This window comes from Scardinius erythrophthalmus (assembly GCF_964197995.2).
Source record: "Scardinius erythrophthalmus genome assembly, chromosome: 10".
Lineage (NCBI taxonomy): Eukaryota > Metazoa > Chordata > Actinopteri > Cypriniformes > Leuciscidae > Scardinius > Scardinius erythrophthalmus.
The window spans coordinates 12,052,513-12,070,678 of NC_138230.1; the positions used below are offsets into that span (position 1 = coordinate 12,052,513).

Genomic DNA, 18,166 nt, shown 5'->3' on the forward strand with positions numbered 1-18,166 from the left:
AAAGTATTCAGAAAATTGTAATATTTATTTATTTAATAAATTATATATATATATATATATATATATATATATATATATATATATATATATATATATATATATATATATATATAACATGTTATTATTTAGTTGAAATATTACCAGAGCCCATACAAATCATATAGGGAGGTCAAACCATTGGCGCAGAAACATGAACCTTAAATCACACATGACTCTCTTGATGTCTATCTCTAGGCAAGCATTACTGCCCGTCATCCGCAATAGATGCGCCAGAATCCTCAAATAATTACCGATTGTGTCGAAACTGAACCGCTAGAGGTCCCGCCCACTCGTTCGCTCGTGCAACCGGAGACTTCACGGAGGGTTCCGCTGCTGTCAGACTCTTGCTCAACGTTTGCCAGACTTGGATAAGAGTGGACGGAGGGACTTGGGGCCGGAGAAGGGATTCACGAGCTGATTTTTTTTTGACACTTTCGCCAGTGGATTGAGATCATTCTGTAAGGTAAATAAGTCTGCTGATGCATGCTCACTCATTTAAATGATGACTTTGCCCTGGCGACCGCGGAAGCCACCCTTCTCCCGTTATATGAACCTTATAATGCGCTTCACAGGACGCCGTTTGCACATGAAGCATCTTTAGAGTTTGCTGTTGTCATATCGGTAAGGGATCCTGATGTTTAAGCGTCTACTGCTTTATTTCTTATTTTTGTGCTCGTGTTCTATAACGGAGCACTTCTATATCAAACATGACACAGGGAAGCTGCTTTAAAGCCCACCGGAGTTCACCGCTCTCGATAGATCAGCGAAAATTCGGGCGATGTTGCATAATTTCATCCCCCAAATTATATATTGCGCTCTTCTGCAATATATTAGTATATTATATTGTATCGATATTATAATGTTACCGGGTTTTGCATGTTCAACCTCTGAGAAACTTTGAGCTCACGTTAGTTCAGTGCAGATACTGACACATGCCGAGCTTATATGCGAGATCGTTCCGTTTATATCATTGTTAAATTACCAAATTGTAAGTTTGCCTTATATGATCCGTGTCTGGTGAAACCGGTTCATGATCTAAGTCAACTCCGTAAGATGCCCGTAGACCGCAGAAAAATTGCGTAAAATCGTTATCGCGTTTGAAATGTGTGAGAGAGTATCGCTATAACATAATCCTGCTCAACTACAAACCTCGAATATTAAAAACTGTAAGAATTTTTGCTAACTGAATTTTTAGCATGTATGGGTTTGATTCTTATGTTAAATAGCTGATTTATCGTTTTAACAAATCATGATAAATGTAAATGTGCAAATTAGGTGGGTGTAGCTATTTGAGTGTTTGATTGTATTTTAGCTAGTGATTTCACTTTATTCGATAGCACACATCTCGGAGACGTCTATTTGATGTGCGTGTTTTCATCGTCTCTAAGACGTTTCCTGTCTTTATAGGCCTATAGACATTTAGAAACTGTCAAGATGTTTATGGTTTAGAATCTATGTAAAACTGCTTTTTAAAAGATGTTTATCAGATGTTTATGTATACAACAGATGTTTTCCAGATGAAGCGCTCTCTAAAATACATCTTTTATGAGTGCTATCATCTCATGACGTTGATTTCAATGTGAAGACGAAAATCCACGGTAAACGCCTTGTGATTGGGCGTCTTTAGAAATCTTTTGAAAATCCTTTTCGAGTCACTAATGAAAAATTGTATTAAGTAAAAAAAATCAGGTTAAAGCAATAATTGTAATTTTTTGTCTATTTTTTAATTAAACGAAACACCCCACTGTGTAAAATAACAATTATGGACAATTAGGGCATTGTACTGTCTCAAGCATCCCCCTTGGTCCGTTGGATCGCGATCGGTAACTTCCGTTCACCGCGTGGCCCCCATCGAGTGCAGTAGCACAGACCCTAATAAAGGCCCTTTGTACAGTATTAGTAGGCTACATATTTTTGTGACTATGATTATCAATAATTTTGAGGTAGCCTACTACTCCTAACAAAGATTCACAAACGCAGATGTTGTGAGCGACTATTTGTGTTTTTGTTGGAGTTAGAGTGATTTAACTGAAATCAGCCCTCAAACATTAAACTGCTTCTAAACGTAAATCCCATTCACATTTGCAGCAAATACATAATAGTTATTGTGCTGTTGGTTTTTATGTTTCTTCTCTGCTGCGGTATCCATCTGTATCAGGTTGTGGGTCACTGTCTCCACACCTAAAGACCCCGAGGTAATTCAAGCGAAATTGAAGAATGAATTGGTGTGTCGTACTTTTGTACTAAATCAGGCCAAAAGTTTGGAGTTTGTTTCAGGAATGGGCTTTATGCACAGCTACACTACTTCCTGAACTTCAGCCAGCTCTTTGTTTCCTGTCTGCCATTATTGGACAAACTGATTAATCCAGGTGTGCCTGACCTCAGTAACAATAATCAGACACACCTGGATTAATCAGTTTGTCCAATAATGGCAGACAGGAAACAAAAAGCTGGCTGAAGTTCAGGAAGTAGTGTAGCTGTGCATAAAGCCCATTTGAATCAGCTTCCCAAAGCGAACTTTCCCGAATAATTTGCTCCAGCTGGTAAACACCTTTGAACAGCCATTGGTCCGTAACGATTACATAATAGGTAGGTGTGGCTCTGAGGCTCCACCTTCTTTGGCGTGGAAATCTTCTCTGGTTTATTTCTTCTGTTCACTCTGTCAAGGTCAGATGCGAGTAGAAACATGAACAAACTGGAGAGCTGCTTTATAGTAGAAATGAATGTTGTAATTCGAATTGAAAGCAAGACTTAAAGGGTTAGTTCACCCAAAAATGAAAATTCTGTCAGTAATTACTCACCCTCATGTTGTTCCAACCCCGTAAGACTTTCGTTCATCTTCGGAACACAGATTAAGATATTTTTGATGAAATCAAAAAGAAGTGAGAAGGAAATGAAAAGTGGAATAAAGTCGTTGTTTTTGTTTGTTTTTGCGCACAAAAAGTATTCTCGTCACTTTATAAACTTAAGATTGAGCCACTGGAGTCACTTGGACTATATTAACCATGTCTTTTATACATTTTCTGGGCCAGCAAGTTATTGTGTCCATAAGCCTGTGGAGGAGTGATTCAGCTCTCAGATTTAATCAAAAATATCTTAATTTGTGTTCTGAAGATGAACGAAAGTCTTACGGGGTTGGAACAACATGAGGGTAAGTAATTACTGACAGAATTTTCATTTTTGGGTGAACTAACCCTTTAAAGGCAGGGTAGGTAGGATTTTTATAAAAAAAAAACATTCCAAATTGTTTAAACTGTCTTTATATACCAATACATAATTAAAATGTAAGTACTCTGAAAAAGAGAGTATAAAAATCGAGTGTCTGTAGACCTCTCACGACTGTTGTAAACACAGCTCATTATTTCCATTCACTCCACCCCCTCCCTTCTGAGCTCCTTCCAAAGCCACGCCCCCAAAACACATGAAGCTGGAAGATGCATTTATTTACCTGAGACGAGCGGAGAGGAAGGAGCGCAGCGCATGCAGTGACATCATGTCAGAATCACATGTAATAAAATACCTAACTTTATCACTATGAATATAAACAAATAAGATTTATTTTAGTACTCACTATCAAGCTAGCATATCGAAGTTTAAAATATATTTAGTTTGATTCGGTAACAAGCTATATTTAGGCTATAGGTAACGAGCTATATTTATAAGGCAAAGCTAAAAACAAGTTGCATTGATACACGTTTTTCCATTACCATCAGTTAAACTGTGATGAAGGTGAATTTCGTGTAAGATTCGTAACATATATGGTGTTTTGCGAGTTTCCATGATGAAAACATTGTTGACTCTAATGAGGACTACACTCCGGAGACAAGTACCGCATCGTCGGTTCGAGGACAGGTCTGGGGTCGAGGGCGAAGCAGAGGAGGTTGTTCAAGAGTGCGGGCAACCAGGGTCGGAGGAAGTAGCTTTTGCCTTGTTTGCCTTCCCTGACTGCATATGCAGGTGCTTTGAATTTTGAATGCTCTTTCTCTGCCATAATTTTACTCAAATCAAACGGGTGCGCGCGCATATGGGCAGATCTAGCAACAGGGGTGGTAGCCATGGTTGCGAGAGTGAGTGACAGTCGCCCAAACCAATCAATTGTTTCGTCCCGAATGGAAATAATGAGCTGTGTTTATTGCAGATTAAAAGGTCTACAGTCACTCGATTTTTATACTCTCCTTTTCAGAGCATTTACATTTTAATTATGTATTGGTATATAAAGACAGTTTAAACAAATTTGAAATAAAGTTTTTTATAAAAATCCTATCTACCCTACCTTTAAGGCCCGTTCACACCAACTATAAAGATAACGATAAAGATATAGTTCTAAAAATTGTTCTCAATATCAAAGAATAGCAGAGTTCACACCACAGCTTTAACGATAACGACACAAAGAAACGCTATTGTTGGAATCATTTTCAGAATGATATTATCCAGCTGATGAACGATAAAAACAGTGGCAGCTAATCAGAATCAATCCTGCTGTAACAAACTCGAACATTTAAAGTGACAGACACCCACGTGCTTATAATAAACAGAATGGTATCATCCGCTGCTGTGGACGCTAATATAGTTATCTTTCTTGATGTAAACGGGCCTAAACACTGTTTTTCATGTTTAATACTATAAAGCTGCTTGCTTTAAAGCAGTATATTGTAGAAAGTGATGTATAGGCCTAAATAAACGAGACGTGACTTGACTGAAGGGCCGAATTGCTTTTGTAAACATATCCACATCGCTATGATCAGATACTTTCTTAACTGCTGTTTTTTCACCACTGTCATTTTTGTGGTGTTTATTTTGTTATTAAAGGAAAGCGTGCTGCGCATATTTGCATATTTATCTAAGCGGCACTCTCATCAGAGTAGGTGACGTCGGGACAGTACGGCTGAACAGGCATTTCAAACTTCTTTTTACCCCTAAGCGAAGAATGAAAAAGAACTTTGCCATGAGTATATCATGGCCATAAATTATTAATGGAAGCCTGGTAGCCTCGCTGCCCAAATGCATGACAAACTCTTTATGAAAATGACATCCACATTCTCTGAGTAGGTACTTTTGAATAAGTTATTACTTTGCAACCACTATAATTACGGTCTATAGTATGAATGTAAATCAGATGTACTTCATTTGTCATGAACTCATTGTCATGTGACTTGCCAGCATCAGTTGCAATGCTTCACTGCCATTCATAAATCCTCTCCTGTGGCCTCATGGGCAGAGGTGGGTACTATCCAAAAACTGTACTCAAGGAAAAGTACAAGTACTTATAGAAATATTTACTCAAAGTAAAAGTAAAAGTAATAATCTTAATAGGTACTTGAGTAACAGTAAAAAAGTATCCAATAAAAAAACTACTCAAGTAGCTAGTTGCTAGTTACTTCGGATCATATATAGGCCTATAAATAATACATATATATATAAAACAATATAAATAAAATATATTATTATAAATATAAATTATATATATATAATATATATATATATATATATATATATATATATATAACATGTTATTATTTAGATATTTTTAAATTTAAATTACTATTATCATAACTAGATAGGCTATCTTTGCCACAAAAACGGAAGAGACTATCATTATTTCTGGAATCTGTAGCCAGAAAATCATTACCTGTCCTTTGGTTTGGGTCATACTTTATAGTAGTGGTATTGTGGCGTAATAATCTGTTTGTTTGTAAAAAGTATTACCTGAATGAAATTAAATGGAATGTATAGTCCTGTGGAATCATTCATTTACAGACAGCATATGAAGATGTTCAACTAATAAAGATCTTCATCTCTGGCAAACAATAGGATGCATTTGCAGATTTGCTTGACTGTTGGTCCACACTTCATCCAACGCTCTTGATGTTCTCAAATCTTCCTGTTACGACTCCGAGTGTGAAACCGTGAATCAGACGATTCAGTGCGTGCAGGAAACTGAACAGATCATTCAAACGGATTCTGATTTAGACTGTTCTGCCAACTTGTTTGATGAAGTCTTTGAACAGAATCGACTCAAAAGAGTGATTCATTAGTAAATTAAGCATCGCTCATGCCCCAGAAAGAAAGATACAGCGCGTTTGGAATAAACTATGCATTTAACAGCATGTATTGCATTAAAATAAAACAACGAGAGGAACGTCGCCCAACATAACAAAGTAAAAGTACTGCTTTTTCATTAGAAATGTACTCGAAAGTACCCACATTTAAATCTACTCTTAAAAGTCAAAATTTTCCCCCAAAAATACTCAAGTAAATGCAACGAAGTAAATGTACTTCATTACTACCCACCTCTGCTCATGGGATATTAAAGTGTGGATGTGCACTTCGGAATCTCACATACGTCTTTCACATACTGTTTTTCACCCTATCATATAGTAGTAGAGTAGAATGCATATTCGGATGCAGCCAATGACTTCCGGACACTTTGGCACTATCGTACTAAGATGTTGTTCCTTGTTAGATTGCATGAGTTCAGGTCACTTTGTTGCTGCAAGTCATTGATGGTGTGAAAGAGGCTTTAGAGGTCTGGTTTGTATCAAGACAAACCTTTCAGTGCATGCTTTAGTAATGTGCAGTTATTTATTATCAGCAACATTTGAACAGGATCTCAAGTCAAGTTCACATAATTGATGGGTGGGTTTTGTGGCATTTTGATTGACACACAGCTTAATGGGATCTACTCGCAGCAAGTGCACAGACATCCCAGATGCCAGTGTTGCTTCTCTAGCTTGGTTTTCTTATTTGTTAAAGTGGCAACATTTGAAATTCAGACGGGTCAATTGATACTTCTGGCCAAGCTTGAGTTCGGAGCCAACTTACTAGACGGCTTCTTCACATACGATGATATCCGCCTAATGTTTGTTGTTCTAGGTTTCCAACAGAGCGAAATGCAGAAAAGTGAGAAACAACCAGCAATTACAAATTTGGTTAATATTCAAAACAACCAGTCAAGATGCTAATTAATTTTAAACATTGATGCAGTTTGCTGTATTTCTGATTATATGATGATTCACAATTATTATTATTACAAAAATGATTCAACCAGTGTTATTTTATTGAGTAGTTATGATGAACCGATCTGACAAATGAAGTTTCGAATATACACACACGCACGTTCATGCAGCATTAACTAGAAAACAACAGGACACTCTGTAATGTCAATGATTCCAGCGCTATGGGCCATTCAGGCGACCCAACATTGATTTCTCACAGCAGTTGTTTATGAGACTTTATTCCTCTTCCCCTTGCTGGCAGACTCAATATGCTAAGGATTATTTTTTTTTTTTTCATATTTAGGTTGATGAACATTTTCTTTATAGATATATATGATTTATTTACAGTATTTTACCAGTGCATTATCACTACACATGCAAATCTCTCTAATCCCACAGGAAAACTAATATAGACTGCAACCCTAATTATCATAGATATTTAAACCATAGCAAATCCATTCTCAAAATCATGTTAAACTAATCCTTATTAATGATGAAAGGGTTATGTTGTGCTCTGTTGAATGAATGCACAGAGAGCTACAGACAGTGAGCTGTGTTATCACGTTGTTTGCCCTCTGGTTTCACCTTTATACTCTCAGTCATCGCTCACATCTGGTGTGATGGAAATCTAGCGATGCCCCTTCAGCCCTTCACTGAGACACCTGCTGCTCTTTACAGCCGGAGCTTGACAGAGTCTTCTGCCACTGGTGTCTGTGGAAACCTGCCCTGCTGCTCTGGTTCTGTGTGCATTTATTTTCTTTCCAAGACTCGGATGGCAGAAAATAGCAATAGCACGTTTAATGAACATTTAACCCCCCTTTTTGAACATAGATGTGAAAACGCACTAACTTAAGTGGTTGTAATTCATGAAGACTTAGGAATACAGACCTAAAATTGGCCTCTTTTTAAAGAAGACAGATTATTTCTAAAGAGAAAGACCTTCAAAAATTATATTAAGTTGACTGTAATGCAAATGTACTGTACTAAGCATTTTTATTTTATACAAAATATATATATTTCAAAATCATTTTGCTCTAAAATTGTTATAAAATCAAAGCCATATGTCTTGTGTTCCAAAATTGAAGTTGAAACATTGACGTTCCTATGAGATTTTATTTTGGCGTAATACCCAAAATATCCACCGGGCGACACCCAGATTCCATTGAATTTTTTTTTTGGTTGCGTTCTCTAACAAATGAATACATTTCAGTCACCAAATATAGAATAGCCGTTCCGACGATATGCGTTTTGTCAAGATTAAAAAAGTTTTGAGTCTAACATAGTTAAAATAAATGTTGTAATATGAAACATGGCACTGCCCACTAGGGGGAGTGGCCCACTAAAAGGATTTAAAGTATCATTTCCATGGTAACACAATGTCCAATTTCAAAATGGCTTTCAGAGGATGAATTTTGAGTGTTCAAGCTTTCAAATGATACCTAATTTATGATGATTACTAAAATATGTGATGGGGAAAAAAGGCACTAAAAAGCAATCGGTGACAATGAAGAGGTTAAATTTCTTCTTTCATTGAGAGTTTTAGTTTTATCTGTTTAAGCTGATAGGAGAAAGAGGAACGAGAATGTTGGTACGCTGCATTAGACATAATGTCCGTGCTCGGAGATTGCTGCCCCTTTATTTAGTACCCACAAACCCTTGCTCTTCTTCTTCTTCCATTGACCTCTCGTATTTATTGCACGAGTGCATGTGTGTATTAGCAGTGATGGTCAATGCACATGCATAGCTAATTCTGTGTGTGTTCATCACACAACCTGACCAGTTCAAGTCTAGCTTACAGAATTTCCTGATATCGTTCACCCTTCTTTTATTGTTACTCTCTGCTTTGCTATCACTGAAGTGGAAATATTTTCAGTATTTGGCAAAAAACACTCGAGTGTATATTTGTTGTAAGTGAATGCTGTTATTTATTTGCTGTAATTTGTGTTTTGTTTGTATTATGGACAACTGTCTGTTATACTGTCCGCCATCATCCAAACACTGACATACTGATGAATTTCTGCTCTAGTTTTCTGGTAGACATCCAGCACCAGCAGAGCATCGGTCTGGCCCAAAGCATCCACTGATTTCTGAGTATGTTCACATTCACAATGACACACTACTAATATAGAGGATTTTTGTTTTATAGGCTATATATACAAAACATATAAAAAATAGCATATATATAAAATGTGTTTTGCTGTCTTTTTTCTTTAAGTCTTCCTGTTTTGTTTTTTTTTTTGCTCTGAATGGATTGCTTGTGAAAACTGAGCATCTGTGGTTCAGAATATGTTTGTGAGAGGATTTGAGTGAGGCGGACAGATAGATCTAGAGAACACAGAGGATAAAGGATAAAGTATTTGTGACAGAAACCGACCAAAGACAGGGATTGTATGGCTGATGATTGTCCGACCGTATGTATGATTTGCGTTTTTGGTAAGTGCCACACGAAACAAGCTATTTATATTAATGCTGGTGGTCTCAACGAGACGCACCATTTACATAATGTAAAAATCTGTTCAGCTTTGGCTCGTGTCCCCCTTGATGGCTGACCCAGTTTTATGTTCGATGGCGTGGCAAAACTTGCCATTATGTGCCTTGTGAGTGAAATACATTCTGACCGCATTATATTTTCTCGTAGTTTTCTATGTGAGAGATTCCAGCTGATTTCATGTGTACATGAGTGTGACTCGAGGAAGAATGGTGCTATTACATGGCTTACACACGTACAGACACACACACACACACACACACACACACACAAGAGTACATGCACAGTTCCTGTTATCTCAGGCTATAATTCGGCCCCATTTCTTTTTCCATCTTGTTCGTCAGGAAAGGAAAGGCAGCCTCAGAGAAGCAACGGATGGGAAAAATTGGAGAAAGATAAAAATGGATGGAAAAGGGAGTAAGAAGGTGACAATTTTTGAGAATGTCTGAGAGAAAGAACAAGGGAGAGGTAGATAGCGCCGCATATGAGAGAACAGAAGTACTGAATAAATCACTCGGAACATGAACGAGAGATTACGGCAACTGCATTTTGGCAGGAAATATATGTAGACTTGTGTACTTCTGGGTGACTGACAGTTACAAGTGCAATCCAAGAACAAACATATTCACTGTAGCCTACTTGGACTATCATGAAAACCTGTTTCCAGCTCAGAGGGAAAAAAATGAAATGGCAATCGTTATTTTATTTTTCATAATTGAGATTTTACTTGTGATTTCAAATAGTGGCTTTATGTTTCACAGTTTTCACTACTTTATTTCTTGAAATTGCAATTGGTTTTTTGTTTTATATTTCAGAATTGTAACATTATTTCGTACAGTTTGACTTAATATCACAGTTGCAACTTTGTCATGTAATTAATTAGGTAAAAATAATAATAATGTTTTTTTGTGAAAATGCAACTTTATTTCTTGAAATTACAAGGAAATATTTTAAATATTTGATATTTCTCAATTGTAACATTATTTCTCACAATTTGACTTTTTGTAAAATTGTCAGTTGTAACTTTATTTCTCGTAAATAATTAGGGAAAAATTGCATTTTGTGTTTATTTTTTTATTTTTTCAATCTCACAACTGCAGTGATACTTTATTTCTTACAATTTAAGAAAAATGAAAAAAATTTACTTAATATCTCACAGTTGCAACTTTATTTATTATTTTAATTAGGTAAAAATAGTAATTACACATTTATTTAAATTTTTGTTGCTATTTCTTACAATTTGACTTTATATCTCAAAGTTGTAACTTTATTTCTCATAATCAAATGAAATCTGAGTACACCCTATATGCTTTCTAAACGAATGTTTCTGATGTGGATGACACATCAGTGTACATTATTATAAAGAAAAGTTTATTTTTTGTAGTATTTAAACGTTTAAGACTTTTCACTGAGGAATATCCTATTTCACTCTGAAATACGTAAAATAAAATACATTTTGATTGAATTAGAGCCCAAAGAAAATCCTAGATCATTGTACAAACTATTATTCAATGCGCAAAATTAAACATATTCCAATGAATTCGAACTAATGCAGTGAGACTCATCTTTTCTGGTTTTGACATTTTAAAGTCTTCTCTATTATGCTTTGAGCATAGTATTAAAAAAACCCAGAGTGTGGCCCAGTGTTCAGTGATGATTAGCTTTAACCAGAGGGAGTGTGTTTGCTAATCTCTTAATGGCCAATGCACTGGCATATAGTATAATTCCATAAATGTTTGAGAATCACTGAACGTGCACTCGCTGTGTTTTTGCATGTGCATTTGCATGTTTCCAGGAGAGTGATCTGCATAAAAATGTGGTATAGTTGCTGCGTTCAGATTCATTCCGATACTGATGGAGCTGTCTGTCCAAATTACCGTCTTTGTCTGTTCCTGTCACTATCTCATCTTCTCGTCAAATCTGAACGTGCATATATGTATTTTTACCTCAGTACGTGTAATCTTGTGGAAAGTAGGGATGGTCGATTATGCACAATATCAGTCTATTTCACTGTTAAATGGTTGTGTTCTGTGCTAGTTTTCAAACGTTAGCCTATGTGCAATTGCAGATGGAAACAGTTCCACTTTTGGCTAGTCCGTGTAGAAAATGTGTAGTTTTGCACATCCCCAGTGAAAACTCTCTTCCTCTCTCATGTTTCTTGTAGCGTCTCTCCATTCCAAAACTCACTCCACCGTTGTTGCACTCCCCCTTCCTCTACTTTTCTGTCTCAGTGCATCAGAGAGCCAATTTGAAGTGCCTTTTTTGGTATGGCAGGCGCTGCCTCGGTGTCTGTGAAGCTGGCAAGACCAACGCAGTCAGACAACATGGCTGGCACCGTATGCCAACAGACGACAGTGGCATGCTCTGCAGAAGGACAGATAATGAATGCTATTGTCCAGCATGGTGTGTTGTGTCCTTACTAACTTTCATTTAAGCAATTAAAATGCATCATCCATCCAGTGATTAAAGTGATGCCAAAAATAAATAGAAACTTAATTGTCCTCATCATGGGGAACCATAATGATAGTGACCTCTTTTATGTCAAGAACTGCATCACTAACTCTTTTATGTCAATAATCTGCATCAAAATGTAAAGACAAGACAATTAATACGAGTTAAGCACTATTGACAGCATTTGTTTTATAATCTTGATTATCACAGAAAGTGATTTAGTCTCATGCTTCAGCAGGAATGTATAATGCACTAATATCCATCAAATGAATCCAATCCAATTTCAGATTCTATTTTCCAATGTCCAGTCCTGTTTAGATGAACCCTGAACTTTGCAGTCTGATTCACATATTTGTTTATATGTGAACTATATACACTGTAAAAAAAAAAAAGGATTTTTTGAAGTTGTAAACAAGCCCGAGATTATTGGAGTACGCTTTTACAAGAAAATACTATTTAAGTCATTCTGCTTCAAAATTTCATGGTCAATTCAATGTGTTACTTGACGTTTCTTTGTAATTATTTCTGAAATTTACTCACAATTGTTTGAAAATTACTCGAAAATTGTTTCTAAGTAAATCCTACACCAATTTTTTTCAGTGTATGTAAATCTTAAAGGGTTAGTTCACCCAAAAATTAAAGTCATTAATTACTCACCCTCGTGTCGTTCCAAACCTGTAAGAATTTCGTTCACACAAATGAAGATCTTTTTGATGAAATCGGAGAGCTTTCTGTCTAATCCATATGAATTGAGAGGTTTAGTCAAAATTTTCTGAAAAGACTCGATCACTTTATATGATGAACAGGTTGAATTTAGGCTTTTATTTACATATAAACATTCATCAGCGAGCACATCAGTTGTGGTAAATGTAAGCTCAAGCATGTTTGCTTGACGTGCGAAAACCAATGAGGTTCATTCTCGTGTTACACAGCACGTTTGAGCTTCTGCAAGAACCAATGAGGTTCATTCTCATGTTACGCAGCACGTTTGAGCTTCTGTAAGAACCAATGAGGTTCTTTCTAATGTTATGCAGCACGTTTGAGCTTCAACAAGAACCAATGAGGTTCATTCTCGTGTTACGCAGCACGTTTGAGCTTCTGCAAGCACCAATGGGGTTTCATTCTCGTGTTACGCAGCACGTTTGAGCTTCTGCAAGCACCAATGAGGTTCATTCTCGTGTTACGCAGCACGTTTGAGCTTCAACAAGAACCAGTGAGGTTCATTGTCGTGTTACGCAGCACGTTTGAGCTTCTGTAAGAACCAATGAGGTTCATTCTCGTGTTACGCAGCACGTTTGAGCTTCAGCAGGAACCAATGAGGTTCATTCTCGTGTTACGCAGCACGTTTGAGCTTCTGCAAGAACCAATGAGGTTCATTCTCGTGTTACGCAGCACGTTTGAGCTTCAGCAGGAACCAATGAGGTTCATTCTCGTGTTACGCAGCACGTTTGAGCTTCAGCAGGAACCAATGAGGTTCATTCTCGTGTTACGCAGCACGTTTGAGCTTCAGCAGGAACCAATGAGGTTCATTCTCGTGTTACGCAGCACGTTTGAGCTTCAACAAGAACCAATGAGGTTCATTCTCGTGTTACGCAGCACGTTTGAGCTTCTGCAAGCACCAATGGGGTTTCATTCTCGTGTTACGCAGCACGTTTGAGCTTCTGCAAGCACCAATGAGGTTCATTCTCGTGTTACGCAGCACGTTTGAGCTTCAGCAGGAACCAATGAGGTTCATTCTCGTGTTACGCAGCACGTTTGAGCTTCAACAAGAACCAATGAGGTTCATTCTCGTGTTACGCAGCACGTTTGAGCTTCAGCAGGAACCAATGAGGTTCATTCTCGTGTTACGCAGCACGTTTGAGCTTCAGCAGGAACCAATGAGGTTCATTCTCGTGTTACGCAGCACGTTTGAGCTTCTGCAAGAACCAATGAGGTTCATTCTCGTGTTACGCAGCACGTTTGAGCTTCAGCAGGAACCAATGAGGTTCATTCTCGTGTTACGCAGCACGTTTGAGCTTCAGCAGGAACCAATGAGGTTCATTCTCGTGTTACGCAGCACGTTTGAGCTTCAGCAGGAACCAATGAGGTTCATTCTCGTGTTACGCAGCACGTTTAAGCTTCTGCAAGCACCAATGAGGTTCATTCTCGTGTTACGCAGCACGTTTGAGCTTCAGCAAGAACCAATGAGGTTTATTCTCGTGTTACGCAGCATGTTTGAGCTTCAACAAGAACCAATGAGGTCATGATAATATCACCGGTAGGTGACAGTATTTTTCACTTAGTTACTGTACTTGTTACTGTCACCCGCTCAGAGGCGCGATAGTGGTGTCTGATTTGTGAACGAACTGATTCTTTTCAATGAACACTATAATTATCATTTTTTCTTTAAAATATATTTTAAATCATTATAGTTGAATAATCTTAACTCATCAACACATCAAAATAAGTGTACATTAAACATACTAAAACACTTGTACTTGACTTTTTTTATCTGTAGTGTGTTATTCGATATTTAATGTACAGTAAATATAATTTAAATCTACTAAATTTCAATCTTATCATTAGAAATGTGTAATTCAAAAAAATTTTGAATTTTTTTTTTTTTTTAAATTAGAAATTACATTACATTTTAGTTTTCCATAAATGTTTGTCAGTAAATCCGGCAGTACACTTTAACCATATTTCAAAGGTAATTGAAGTAATTATGATATTACATATAAAAATTTACTTCTACTTAAGTATGTTAAAAAAAGCACTCTTAAGTTTAACAAATTGCATTTGATATAAATTTAAACTATAACACATTTTCATTTAATTGCAAATAACATGCAATTACGTGTCCGAAAACAGTATGTTCAATTTGCACATAATTATATTCTTTTGAAGTCCATTTTTGAAGTCCATAATAATAAGTACTTAAAAAAATATATAATAAAGTGTATTTCTTTTTTGCAAGGGAAAATAAAAGTGGATTTAACTTTTTATAGCCAAAGTTAAGCATGCTATTTTTGTGTTAACATATTTAATATTGAAGTTTTATAGGCTGTACACTATCATTTGTTGCTTTTTTACAACTGAGGGACGAAAAAGTCCAAATAAATTTCCTTGTCATAGATGCTGTCAGTGTAACTGGTTGTGAACCCGGAACGTTCCTTTTAATAGGTTAACAGAGACATTTATGGTGATCACGACACATCATCTCCCCAGGCGGTGTTGTCTCAGTTGAGCAATTTGTAAATATTCCTTTGAATGAAATCTGTCATGTTACTTAGAGCTGCTCATTTAGGAACAAACCCTGGAACAAACATGATTTTTAAATATTTCGGGGGTGTTGTTTTCTGTCACTCTCTATCAACTCTTTGTCATCTGTTTTCTTTCTGGATAATGAAAAGGCTTAATGGATGACACAGTATATACTGCCTATAGTTATTTAAAAAAAAAAGTGCATTATTCCAAAATAACATTGCCTTTTAGTAGTACGTGTAGTACTTATTGTCACACGTTATTGTCACATGATTTCATTATGTTTTATGTATGTGAGTAGCATCCAGTTATTGGAATTATTTTGCATTTTGATATAATTTTATATAAAAAGTCTTCACATTGGCAACCTGATCAAATAAGATCAAATATGAGTCAAGAAAGAGAAATTACTTTAATTTGTCACACTGGATGGGAAGGTGAAGTTGAAAGCATTGCATTGTGGGGTACAGTATTGCGCTTTATGGGCCAGATTTACTAAACAGGGCAAATTAGCATGAGAGCACAATCCCATAAAAGTGCAGATGGGAGAGGAAAGTTCTGTGCGTGATCTACTGACGACGCGCAAATAAAAGAACACAGACGCAGCCGGATCATTTCCATAATGACCAACACAATGGCCAAGAGCAGCGCAAATTAGCTTCTGGTTTAACATGTTTTTTCTGGGCGGTAAATAATAACGCGAATACCTGTAATTTGACTAGCATAAACCTTAGTAAATCACCTTGTGTGATTCATTTAAAAACTCTCCTCCCATAAATCTTGTGTCTGAAAAGGAAACTCCTACAAATGCATATGCAGGTCAGCCGCCAAAATAACTGTTCACGCCTTTTCAGCGCTAATCTTTCACTGCGTAAATCCTGATAGTAGTTTTTTTATGGCAAAAAGAGGGTTTGTGCTGGCGCAAGCTGTTGGCCCTTTGTGTACATACTATATATTTTGATTTGAAGTATATAGTACATACTGCAGTAATAGTATGGTAATATGCAATAGCAAACAATGGCAATTACGGCACCAACTGTGCAGACTTTCCAACAGAGCTCCTAGGTAACTGATGGATCCTCTGGTTTCATGTTCCTATTTCTTAATAAATAGCCTCATTTTCTTTTGAGTACGTCTCTGTTGTTCACGGCTCAATAACTCTTCGCCTGCTTCCTCTGTACCTTCCTCCCTTTGTCATTTTCTTTCATTATTTTTGAACATTTCTATCTCCTCTTCTCCCTCTGTCTTAAATCTTTTTAATTCCAATCCTTGGCAAGAAATGAGCAGCCAAATTTCATTAGCGGCTACATTTGCATTTTCCGTCACCGCGTTACCATAATGCTTATTTTTAGCTGAGTTAGTGTCGGCCGGTTTGAGAGGGTTCATTTTTTCAAACTCTCTCCCTCTGCTTTTTTTTTTAGTGTTATCTGTCAAACGTTTTTGCTGGGCTCAATTTGGAGATTGTCCTTGCGGCATTAGCGCAGTAGCACGCTAATGTAGTGGAATGAGGGAAGATAGCGCTAGCAAGAGAGAAAAAGTAACCTCTACATCAGCAGAGATCCTCTGCGAGAGATACCGTAAAATTGCCCTTGGCCTTGTAGCTCCCGCAGGAGACCGTGGTGTTTTATAGAAAGCCTTTAAGAGTGATAAGAAGACTGGCACCTGGAAGACGATATGTATCTGTTAGCGAACTCTTCAAGTGCTGTCACTGATTTTAAGGGAGAGATCACACTTCAACTGACCTGGCAGAATTAAATCTGAAACTGATGCCAAGTGCATTTTAAGCGTTAGGTCACTTTTCACTGCCTTGAAATATAAGTTTAATTCAGAACAACCGTATGTAACTGAATTGAAGAAATGTCAATATTTTAAATAATGATGTGCAAAAAGGCATTTTGTTATGGACTTGATGAGTCCAAAAAAAGCAGTGAGCACAAAAGGTTTGGGTTGATGTTTATGAAAGAAGTCTCTTCTGCTCACCAAGGCTGCATTTATTTGAACAAAACTCCAGTAAAACATTAATATTATGAAATAAATATTAAAATTTAAAATACCAGTTTTCTATTTGAATATATTTAAAAATGTTATTTATTCCTGTGATGAAAAGCTGAGTTTTCAGCATCATTACTCCAGTCTTCAGTGTCACATGATCCTTCAGAAATCATTCTAATATACTGATTTGCTGCTCAAGAAACTTTTTTTATCAAGGTTGAAAACACTCTGCCGCTTGATATTTTTTTCAGTATTCTTTGATGTATATGAAATATAAATCTTTTGCAACATCTTTACTGCCACTTTTGATCAATTTAATGCATCCTTGCTGAACGAAAGAATTCATTAATTAAAAACAAAACAAAAAATTTTACGGTTGTGTATGTGTGTGTATATATACACTGAATTGCACAAATGACTAAAAGTGAACAGGCGTCATAGCCGCATTGTGAGATCAAGACATACTAATGGATATTTCCCGCTGTTTACAGTAGCCTGGCTTGTCCAATATTATCTGCTTCACAGACCACAGTCTAAGCCCATTTTCTGGTCAATAGAAGCAAGGTCACTGAAGTTTGTTCCGTCTGTATCCTGTTGCCACAGCAGTCATATGCACATCCTCTGCTCAGTTTATCAGCTGGTGGTTCATTCACTATCGGCTCCCGTCCTGCATGATATCCGCAGCTGCTCCCTGCTAGCTTTGCTTGAGGAGATGTGACCATGACCATTTCCCTGATTGATATGGATGAGTTTGACAAAAAAAAAAAAAAAACTTTTGAGTTGTAATTCAATTTGGATATAAGGAAGTAAAAGAAACAGACTTTTGGCAAGACAGACTTTTAATGTTTTTGGAAGAAGTCTCTTATTTTTGTCTATAGCCTATGTATTTTTTTGATCAAATATACAGTATGTATAATACGTTTTTGAAAGAAGTCTTTTATGCTCAGCAAGGCTACAT

At 36.7% G+C, this 18,166-nt stretch overlaps 1 protein-coding gene across 2 annotated transcripts in view; it reads left to right on the top strand.

Moving 5' to 3' along the window:
• The first annotated feature begins 350 nt into the window (after positions 1 to 350).
• jupb (junction plakoglobin b) overlaps positions 351 to 18,166 on the top strand; it is a 73,765-nt gene continuing 55,949 nt past the window's right edge. The window contains exon 1 of one of the 2 annotated variants that reach the window (XM_081377252.1): positions 351 to 502. The gene's annotated coding sequence lies outside the window, so the exon portion shown is untranslated. Of the gene's footprint in view, positions 503 to 9,058; positions 9,126 to 18,166 lie in introns of those variants that run through there. The other variant, XM_081377253.1, reaches the window with a different exon arrangement.